Below are 10,527 nucleotides of genomic sequence, written 5' to 3'. Positions count from 1 at the left end.
GGGAGGAAGGGTGGGTCATCAACAGCAGGACAAAGTACTGGAAATGATGGCCAGCATGCTACCTTGTGTTAAATGTTTTAAATTGTGTATTTTGTAGAGAAGACAAAACGAACTGTCCTCTCATGACGGTAACTCAAAGCCAAAGGCACACCTCGTTACTAAAATCCTATTTCATTCTTAATGAAACAAACAGCAGTGTAACCAAGGAGTCTACTTAACTGAGAATTCTACAGCAAAACTGCAACTGAAGAGCAAAGAGTGGCTTGGGATTAACTGAGCTGCCAAAAAGTCTGACTTGACTTCTGAATGATAGCCAGTTCCCAGGAAGGCCCTGTGTACCACCTACCTGCCATTTGCCTAGAAGATGATAATTCTTATTAAATTAACTAACTATCCATAGCAAACAATCTAAGATCAATTCGCTTTTTTTTCTTCCCCTTAATTAATTATCTTCTAACCATCTTTTAAGCATTATATTCATTGTTCAAGCTTTTTCAATGAATATTTTATGGGAGCATATTCCAGTATTGCTCTTTTAAAACTGTTTGCTATCACTAATAAGCAGTTTTTCAGCTTTTTACCATCTGTGTTCCTTTTAGTAAAATCCAACACTCTCTAGCATAATGTGACACATTCAAGACAACCTGTATATACTGGTTAATGAAGAATCAGCACTCTAACAGCATTTTTGGTATTTTCAGCTGATTCATAGTCCAAGCTTGCTTGTACAGAACAAATTATCAAGACACATCTTGAAGAATGACCAAAATGGAAATCAGAGACTCCTATAACTCCTCTTCCAGTAGAGAAACTTAACAGAGAAATAGCAAAAACCTCAGGACAGAGCCCCTGGCTTGAGTCAAAGGCCTTGGGTTCAACCTGAGGCTCAGCGACTGAGTTGTCGTTTGATATTGTTGGGCAGGTTATTTCAATTCTTTTTTTGTTTTGGTTTGGTTTTGTTTAAATGAATTTGAGTTATAAGCTCCTTGAGGAAACGATGGCATCTGTATTCTCAGGGACATTGCCAAAGGCAAAGGAAAAGTTCCCCAGGCCTGAAATCCATGACATCCAAATGTAAACACCAAAATCACAGCACAGCAATGCAGCCCAGAGAGCTGCTTTCTCGTCCTATGTGCCCCAGCCTGTTCCTCCTTTGCCGTGTCTCAGCCTGCGTTCAGAGAGGCAGGAACGTGAGAGGACGTAGGGCAGCTTCCGAGGTGCTAAAACTGCTTCACCAAATTCCAGAGTACTCATAGTTTTCAGAAGAGCTCCCACACATGGAACTGATTACAGACAAAACGCTGCTCCTCTTACCTGATTTTATTATCTAGCATTCTTTAAGAAGTAGTATTAATCATAGGGAGTCACTACAACCAAGAGAGTGTGGTATAGTGTAAAAGCACAATATCATCCTCGGGAAACTTTTTCCTGTCATGATTTGTTGGCCGATTCAAAAAAGAAAAGAAGAGTCATATTACTAAGGCCATCATAAAACAGATCAAGCTACACATTAAGAGTAAGTTTGCTCTTCACCACTGCTGCTTCCTTCTCTGTGCCAGGCAGGCATGGAACTTGCCCAAGCACACGCCATCCATATCAATTCCTTCTACCAGTTAGCTGCAAAATGGTATTAAGCTCTGTGTGCTGCCTGCTTAGCCAAAATTCCAAACATGTAATACATGGTGACCCTCTTCCTTAAGTCAGTGCTAGCAAACACTTCAGTGCTAATTTAATGGACTGCTCACTGAGCACCCTGGAGAGATGTGCAGATTAAGCATTTCACCCTACCAAGACATGAGTTCATGGTCAGCCCCATGACCAGATGCCCATAGAGATGGGCAGCAGGTCACCTTTCTGTGAGAAAAGCCAATGGGTTCAGGGGCTGTACACTTGTCCAGAACTGAAGGGACCTCAGGGTTTGGAGAGGTAACAGGGAAAACAGTAAACAGAACTGAGGCTGTGCCAACAGGACATGAACATAGTTGTGGGTCTGGGTTCCAAATGACTTGCAAGTCCAGAAGTTCTAAAAGTTAATGAACTTTTGCATTGGAAGATGAAAATAGTTGTAAACTTTGCACACTAGGGCACAGGTTATGAGCACTAGTCTAACTGCAAATAGAGCAGCTTAAGCCATTGAAGCACTTAAACTTTCTCAAGAGGTGTGGAAGGTTCAGATTCAGCAGCACAGCTCTCATATAAGCAACAGAGAAAGCCAGGCTGACTTTGTAATGTGGTCCAAGCAGATAACTCTGAGTTACAATATCCAAAACTGTTTTCCAATAACAGTATGATCCCAGTTTAAATATTGATCCTTATCTAGCTATTTACATCCCACTTACTGTAATTAGACAAAAAGAATCTAATGAAAACATGAAGTTGATTTAATACTTCCTACATTTGCACTACAGCTTCAGCAGAAATTTTCTTATAGCTTTTCACTGAATTACTTCTCTTTGTCAGCTCAAGATGCTTAAAGCAGTATTTGAAGTAATGGTCCTGCAGGCAACCTTCCTAACAAAGCCTTCCCCCATTTCCAACAACTGTGCATTTTCATTCTCCTATTCCCATTCCTAACTCTTGCATACTTTATTTTTTACTTGTATGTCATAAGATCACCAGAAGGGACACGCTGTCCCACTTGACTTTTTGATAGCATTAAACATACTTTAAATGTTAGACTATTCCACCCTTTTGCTTTCTATCACTTTACTTTCCTCCATTTAATTTATATTGAGCAAAAGAGACACACAATTAGCATGCACTTGATGACAAACAGATAAATACAGCATTTTCTCTCTCCTAATAAAAGCAACAGAGTTAATCCATTGCTCATATATACCATTCAGATGAGTTCATCCAATTTTCTGATAACTGGGGCTTTCTGTTGAATGCTTACAATATCATTCCAAGCCTTGACAGCATTTACGAAACCTCCAGATTATTTCTTTCCAGCATGCTCTACTTTGAATTTTTTCAACAGCTTTATCTGCTCTTCAGGTAGGTTTATTAGCTCCTTTTGGAGAGGTTTAGAATTTGGAGTCTTAATGAGTCCAAACCATGTATCCTCTCCATAAGCAGCACTTCTTCTGTACTCTGTCCAATCTCTCCAGATTTTTAATAAACACCATCTGATCCAACGCGAAGCCTGGAGCACCCAATTAACTACCAGCCGTTTGCAAACTCACTGACTGGTCCTATTTTTTGTGCCATGTCTTTTTGCCAGTTTGAAACATTAAACTAAATACATTACCCTTTCACCTGCTTACATAGTAGATGCTTTCTATGCTTGGATTTCAATACAGTCAAAGAGAAAAAGAAAAGAATTTATGAAGAGCTTTAACAATGAAATTAGCTTCTTTAAGATGTTCTTCGAAGCAGTGGCCACAAAATCCTAACTTCAAGGAGGGAAAAAAAAACCCACAGAAACAGGTGCTTTACATAGAGAATATCGAGACTGGAAAAACTGTTACAGAAACATGAATTGCAATGCATTGCAAGTATGTCAGGCAGATCAGTTAAAATATGCTTGCTTTGAACAGCAGACTTATTTTTCTTCTCTCCTCCCGTTTCTTACCTCATGGCTGTTAGACAGAAAAATGGATATCCACTGCTTTTTTCTTTCTTAATTTCTTTTTTTTTTTCTTTAAAACAATGAAGCATGCAACTTCTATCTAAAAATATGGCAAAATACCATATCAATTTGTCATAAGTGAATGTGCTATACTGACATATATTTATACATGCATGGCACATCTGCCCAGAGCTCTAGAGAGCGTGATGGGCACGATGCAGTATGGATAAGATACCTAAGACAACTCTGCCCATCTTCTGCACGGTCAGTCTGGTTTGGGGGGAGTTAGTACAAAGGTACTAGCAGAGGACACAAACCTGCAAACTTTCAGCCTAGATAAGAAAAGTGTCATCAAGTGAAATGCAATTTTCAAATCTTATCTAGCCGCCAAACATTAATGGGAGCTGAAGTCTTTTGGTGTCAGGAATTAAGGTGGGAGCTGTACAGGCGAAGCACTTTTGTTTCTGCACAATTTTACCAATTGCCCTCTCATCTTGTAAGCCTTGTGAGGAGTTTAAGACATTTAATTGCCAACTCTATTATTAAGGAATCTGCTTTGTCAAACTGCAGCCCCTAACAATGTTAAGTCTCTCAGAGCAAATCAGTTTTGATACTGGTGTTTCTCAGATGTGCAGCATTTAATCCTCAAATTACAACACAAGTTTGAACAGGCTGATTCTGTCTGTCACCGAGATTTAGTAATTAACAACAACAAAAAAAAATATTCAGCCCCCCTTCCTAGCACCAACAGTTTATCAAAAGAACACCAGTAATTTCAGTTAAGATATAGCGATGATACAGGCAGAAGTACAATGGGGAGAATGACTTGTTTATGCTATCTGATTTAAAGTGCCTAGACAGAATTCCAGAGACTTTGTGTTGTCATAAAAGGAATAGTCAGTAACCATGTTTGTGCCCCTGGGCCAAAGGGTGTGACACTGGGCCAAAGGTGTGTCAAAGTCTGCATACAACGTCTGCCATAAAACCAGGATCAACTCATTCACAAGGCTAAAGAAAAGGAGAGTTGGCACTGTAATACTTGAAACATTAATGGCATTTTGTGTTCCCCCCACTCCCCACCCCCCCCCCCCAATAAAGATGATCGAGTTTACCAATGCAGAGGATGCTTCATCTAAAGCACTGAGCTTTGTATTTATTTTCACAGCCTCTGGCATTTTCCTTCCCCCTTTTTTCCCCCCTTGTTCTTTAATACCAGGTAGTGGTTTTCAACTGTTTAAACCATGGCATATAATAGCTGATGAGTAACATAGCAGTAATACCAGTGGTGGCAATTTTACTTTGTTTCATGGGAGTGTCAGAGTATTATAGAGATGACTAGGACATGTCTCAGTGGCAGGCTGATAAAATGAGATGAATTTTCCCTGCCTACAAGTTTTGCCAACTTTTAATCATAAACAACATACATTTTTCCAGGCAATAAAATAGAAGGCAAGCATTTCTAAAAGAAGAGTGATTGCAAAATAAAATAAAACGTTACAGATTGTCTATTTATCTATATCTATCTACATATTTTTTCCCCAAGCTTACAACCTACACACTGACTTGAGGTCAACAACCAGATCTGAAGTACTGTTACTACTAGGACAACCAGTATTCATTATGGGTACTTATTTACCAGCTTTCCCTCTCTGTAAAAATGTATCTTACAACTGCATACTATGGGCCAGATGTTTTTTTTTTGGCTCCTCATATACCTTTTTGCATTTAAACCCACATCTCACTGAACAGAAAGGAATTTTAAACTTCTACTTTATAATGATATTCCAAGAAGAGTCCTTGTAAATGGTCCCCCACTTTCCATCCAGATGATTTCCATAAGGCTACCTATTCTATCAGCCTACTCCAAACATGCATCTAGTTTTCTTACATCCAAAATACACAACTTCTGAAGTTTACCCGGTAGTAAAAGCAGAAGGTATAGCAATGTCCTGGAGTAGCATCCGACTACCCCTTCAACCAGGATACCACATCGATACCACAATAGTTTCCAGCGAGCTGTTTTTAATGGACAGCTCCCAGGTGACATCAGACACTGCTGCTGCAGCTGCCGCAATATCATACATCCTTGATTGAACTTTGATTAATTTTCCAGACTTTCAGAGCCCATGGCAAAAAGGATCCACAGCGGTAGCTGCAGCCATTAACTCCATCTTTTGCGATTTCTCCTTCTTCATTATGTTTGGGTCTTGATTGAACTTTGTTCCAAGTTAGTAGCTTTTGGCTATGGACGAGGGATGTAAGGCTTTAAAAACAGGAGCGCAGGAGGATAGTATGTGAAAAGCTTTCAGAGAAAGCTATCTGGTTACTTGGTGGTAGCTTTGGATATACCTTGATGATGTGAGCGGTGTTCACAAAAAAATGCTGGAATTCCAGTTAAAACCAGCCCAAACAACAAAAGCAGCCACATTATACAGTTGTATTCCAAGTATCTTCAACATCTGAATGCGCATAGTGGACACTGCTTAATTATGCTGGACCGATTCAAAGTTTCTACATTGACATAAGGAATAAAACTACCACTCCTGGGTAAGTCAGAACTATACAGAACTTGTTTCAAATCCACAAATAATCCCAACGGCTTCAAAAGATTATTTGCAGAGCGTGCTGCTAAATGATGCAAGCAGCTCTCCCACTATTTGTCTGCTCAATATGACAACTTTGCACTGCATAGTCAGCCTACTGCTTGTTATAGTACCTGTTCCAAAAAGGGGCTTATGATCAGCTAGGACTGATCTTACACTTGTTATGAAAAACTAAGCCTGACATTACATCACTGAAAATGTTACACTGGACTTTTCCAAGTGATCCCTCAGTATTTTTATTATCTTATTCTCCCTCTCTTTTCTGGTCATAGGAAATTGGGGAAAAAAAAAAAAAACCAAACCAAAACACACACAACAAAACCCACCATCTGAATGGCTTAATATTTTGCTAGTAATGTGACATCACAATACCAAGATTAATTCATAAATGTGTCAGGTTTTCCTTCTACCCTACTCTTTTTTTTCCTGTTACTGGCCAAATCTACCACTGCGATACATTCACAGCATCACTTATATCTACTTTTATTGCCAGCTATTGATATTTGCCAATGGTGGTATATAAATGGTATGCAGAAGTGGCTGTAGTGATCTGTAAAAAATTCTGCCAGAACCTACAAATGCTGTAAAAGCTCCTTTCAGAGCTTGAAAACTGAAATTAACAGATGGGAAAAAATATTAAACTATTACGGGTAATTCAAAATCCACTATGAATCAAAGATATACATGATGTTTCCACAAGATCTGACACAATGGAGCTTTGTCCTTACATGAGGCCTCTGGGCATTTCTGTGATATAAGCAATAATAGATTTGTCTCTGCGAAGCTATGAGTTATTGTGGCACTCCAGCATAGGCAACCTTTGAAATAATTGAAAACTTGGAAATAAAGGCAACCTTTTAAAAATAAAACACATGCATACATATCCGTATGCACACACACATCTATAAATAAATATAACTTTTCCTTGCTTTAACCTTTTTATTCACTGCCAAGAATAGCTGGCTGAGGCATCAGCATCTGCCAGGAGCTCTCATTTATTTTCCAGGGCTGCCTTGCCCCATTGCCCAGGCCGTCTCCGCAGCTTCCCTCCTCTCACCCCTACCACTTCGCCTTCCTCTGAACCTGAGGACACGGAGCAGCTGCCCAGCCTGAGCTCTCGCCTTGCAGACACCCAGGCTCTGCTTACAGACACCCAGCCCCTTGCCTCCTCCTGCCAACCCCTCCCTTGCAGAGCATTCTGACAGGAGGCCGCTCACACAAAGCCAGAATCTCTCAGCTACCAGATATTTTATACACTGCACTACTAACAGTGTTTCACACTGGAAATTATTAGCTTAAACACGTCCAGATTGGAACCGAGCTCCCTGTCAGCTCCAGCTGTGTACATCTGGGTGCTCCACCAACAGTCTCTGTACATCAGATAGGGTGCCAGGTTAGACTGCTTACACGTTTGGAAACAAAAGTGCTTGTGGGAACCTCTGAATGCTGCGACAGGTAGGAGCAGCTCAAGAAACCAAGTTGCTATGAATAAGTGTGGTGTTCTACAGAGTCCCTTACATTTAAGCTTCCAGGCTCTTGAACAAGCACAAGCCTATTATAAGGTGAGACTGGAGCTGCCCTGTTAACAAGCTGGAGGTGCTGTGCAGGTTACCAGGGCTTTCCCTCCACCAGTATACTGGTTTAAAATAATAGGGGAATAGGCATAGCTTGAAAAGTGGGAAAGAAGAAAAATGATTTGAGACCAACCACTTTTTACGAGATGCCTGGGGACTGCTTGGAGGGACGCCAGGCCATGAACAAGGTGCGAAATCATACAATTAAAGGGACCATGGCAGGTGTAAAACAGAAGGTTCTTATGAAGCAGGGCTTTAAGTCTTAGACCTGCAGGAAGCCAACGGCCAGACCCACACAGAAGGGACTGAAGAAGTGGGCCAGGCAGGATTAACACAAGGAAGTAACAAGCCTTCGGGTGTATTAAACACACACACACACAGAGCGTGTGTGACTTTTTCACAAACCTCTTTCACTTTTACATTGTTCTGCTGCTAAAAATAAACCATACAGTGGTGGGAAGGTGTTTTATCACTTACCAACAGTGACCTCAAGCTCTTGTGGAGAAGAGCCGAGTGGCCATAGCCCTGTAAGACGTAAAGGCCACCACACTGCATTAGGCTGCACTGAGGCCACATGGGAGCTGAGATTACTCTGAATGTGTTTTTCAGAGCACCTGGCTCAGTCTCTGCTGCTGAGGCCTCCACAAGCTGAAGGACTTGCTCCTTCTGCATGGCCAGTGTCACCTGTGTTCTTTACTCCACGGGAAGCTGGATCAAGCTCTCCTCAGCAACCATGAGACAATTTTATTAGTCCAGCCCCCTACCTCCTTCCAAAGCCTCAGCCTTACCATACATCTTTTGCACTATACCCTTCACCCCTCCATCTCAGTTTACCCAACAGATAAAGGGAATATTCTTTCTGAGCTGTATTCTACAAACAGGAAAGGAAGGACAGCATCCAGCTTAAATGGCTGCATATTTGGTATGATCTTTTCTCTAGAATAGAGTGCACTATCAAGAGGGAAATGCCTTTTTGGACTCTGATCACATTCATATCCTCACCAGTAAAAATCAGTTTCACTCCAAGAATGACATTTTATACCAGATCTGTAATAAATTCCATATCTCTATGAAGCAGTTCTTTTCAAGTAAACTCAAATCATTTTCAGTAAAAAGCACCAACAGCCATATACTGAGCATCATCTCCCTTTTACAAGGTGGTAGATTTGTGTTGTATCCAAAGTTATGTAATAAACCTGTGACAATCAGCCTGTCACACAGCCAGTTCTGTGGCTCTGTCCTCCTAAGAGGAGCATTTTCTCCTGATCACCATTTTAGCAAGTGACAATTGCTGTTTATAAACATTACAGAGCAGAGGTACAATCCCAGCCTTTACAAACACTTCCTCTATTGACTCAGAAAGGGACACCTTTGTTCAGAATCATCATATTATAGTGGCCAGTAAAAAGAAACAGCACAGCCTTTGCAATACAGCTATTAAAAGAATTGGCTCCTTTATAAAGCTCTGAAAACTCATTTATAGCCTGAGAAATTGTGTATTCTGTTTATCAAGATATTTTCTCTGAACTTCAAACCACATTATCTGGATGGCATTCATTTTGAAGCATCAGCCTCACAGAACGTGAAATAGATGTTTATGGGGGGGAGGGATGCAAGCTACTTTTATATACAGAATTTATGGTGTAAAGAGGCTGTTGAAAGTCTGTTTGACAAAACAGCAGTATTTGGTGCTGTTTTACCCTGATTAGTAACTGCTCTGTGCAGCCCAGCCATTGGCAGTGGAACACTCTGCTTGTTTTACTTACCAGTGCAAGTGTTACATCGTGCCTAGTCAGTCACCATTAGAAAAACGGGCACAGTGTGCATAGGTAAACTGGTGTGATCAAGAGTATGCATAAGATACGTGCTCTGATACTTCACTAGTAAATCAGCACAGTCTGAAATGAGCAAAGACTTGCACTTTGCAGACCTCAAGGTGACTAACAACTCTATCCAAGACTTGGCATTTTCAGCTTCTTACAATCTACAACAAACTCTGAGCACTCACTTCCTTTGCAAGTGGCTGAAAAATAAACAAGTTAATAAAGTAACAGTAACCTGGAATAAAGACAGACATTCATGGTAAAAAAGCCACTACTCATCATCTCTGGTTCTTGACCAGAAGGTTCCATACCTCTAAGGCACACCAAGGAACACAGAGGGGACACCAGGTTTGGTATCCTATGGGGTTGCTCTAAGTGGAAATGGCGTGGCTGTACACCTTCCAGAGCAGCACAGTGCTTGCGCTGATCTCGCTATCTAGATTACTTATAAATAGATGTGTTTTTTTCCCCCCTTAATTTGTTGTATTCTTAAAAACTAACACTGAATAGAAGTTCAATATTCATCGAGTTACTTTCCAAATGCTACTTGTAAAATTTCCACCCTACAAATAAAACTGCACAAATGATCCAGATGTTTAATGGCACTGAACCTGCAACTAAAATACAAATGAACAAACCCACAACCCTATGAAAGAAAGATCTTGCCTTTGTGCTAGCAAGATTTCACTCTCTCTCTAGGCTCCTCATACAGCAAAACTCACAAGTTTCACAGTAGAGCAAGCAGATAATTAAGAGTACATCCCATTTCAGCTGCTGAGGAAAGACATCAAAAGGACATCTAAGGGATCTGCAGAGAGGCCCTGTGAGTGCAGTGTTCCAACTCAGTACTCAAAACCAGCTCTGGAGAGACCAACTCCAGAAAAACATGTTCTCAATTTACAGCTGGTTCAAATCCCTGCTATTCCTGATTTTGCTGAATATGATCGACTATGATC

The sequence above is a fragment of the Coturnix japonica genome, chromosome 14, assembly GCF_054131305.1.
Source record: "Coturnix japonica strain WE chromosome 14, WE-NBRP24, whole genome shotgun sequence".
Lineage (NCBI taxonomy): Eukaryota > Metazoa > Chordata > Aves > Galliformes > Phasianidae > Coturnix > Coturnix japonica.
The sequence above is the reverse complement of the archived record's forward strand: the minus strand, read 5'-3'. Positions refer to the sequence as shown.